This window comes from Otolemur garnettii, unplaced genomic scaffold, assembly GCF_000181295.1.
Source record: "Otolemur garnettii isolate 467f Iridium unplaced genomic scaffold, OtoGar3 scaffold00093, whole genome shotgun sequence".
In the NCBI taxonomy this organism is placed as follows: Eukaryota; Metazoa; Chordata; class Mammalia; order Primates; family Galagidae; genus Otolemur; species Otolemur garnettii.
Window position 1 is genome coordinate 6,264,677 of NW_003852488.1, and position 1,101 is coordinate 6,265,777.

The 1,101-nt window shown below is 35.4% G+C and overlaps 1 long non-coding RNA gene across 1 annotated transcript in view; it reads right to left on the reverse strand.

Moving 5' to 3' along the window:
* Positions 1-1,101, reverse strand: part of LOC100956617 — a 3,819-nt gene extending 2,718 nt beyond the window's left edge. Inside the window, exon 1 of the long non-coding RNA XR_001161518.2 lies at positions 1,007-1,101. This is a non-coding gene — a long non-coding RNA (uncharacterized LOC100956617). The remainder of the gene's footprint in view (positions 1-1,006) is intronic.

The following is a 1,101-nucleotide window of genomic DNA, read 5'->3' on the forward strand; positions in this document are numbered from 1 at the left end:
AAAAAAAAAAAAAAAAATTCTCCTTCTTGGATCTATTATTTTGGTGGGTTTTATGTTAGTAGGTGGCTAATTTGGGATGCTGTCTGTAGAAGGTGATATATAGTTAATTGTTTCTTGGTCAAGAATTAAAACCTACGTTAAGTAAATTAACTGTCAAGAGGATTTGATAAGAGGACTGCTTCATACACTATAACCAAGACAAGTATAAAGCCAGATCCATGGGTCAGGTAAATACCAGACCCAGTGTCACATTAAGTGGTACAACTGATGTTAGGAGGGTACAATAAAAGAGAACAATATTTTTTCTTTATAGTTCCAGGGTATGACCAATACAATCAGTTCAGAATAAATTGCTAATATAGATACTGTAGTTATAATCAATTCGGTTTAAATGTTAATACACACAAGTACTCTGGGAGGCTGAGGTGGCTTGCTTGAGCTTAGGAGTTTGAGGCCAGTCTAAGCAAGAGTAAGACCTAGTCTCTACTAAAAATAGAAAAACTAGTTGGGTGTTGTGGTGAACACCTAAAATCCCAGCTACCTAGTAGGCTGAGGCAAGAGGATGGCTTGAGCCCAAGAGTTTGAGGCTGTTGTGAGCTATGATGCCACAGCATTCTACTTAGGGTGAAGGAATGATACTATCTCAAAATCAATAAATAAAAGTACCAAAAATTTTGAGACTTTACAGTTTATAACAAATCAATTTTTAAATATTTTCAAAATAATTACTACATGTAACAATCATACTATTATTTAGCTTTTAATAGCTATTTTTTTTTTTAAAGACTGGATTTTGCTGTTGCTTGGCTGTTCTCAAAGAGATCCCCGTGCCTTGGCTATGCTTAGAATCCCAACTACAGATGTGTGACACTCTGCCCAGCCCAGCTTTAGCAATTTTTAAAATATCATTGAATAAGATAACAATGAAAACAAATGACAGCCATCAGCTTTTAAAGCATGGGAAATAGTATATACGTTCTACACATAACCCGACAAACGAAGGTACCTTTAAACTGCATTTCCCATTCTCGGACACTCTCCATTTGTACTGCGTTCAAATCAGAGAGATCATCATATTCATCTCTAAGTGCATCTTTATCT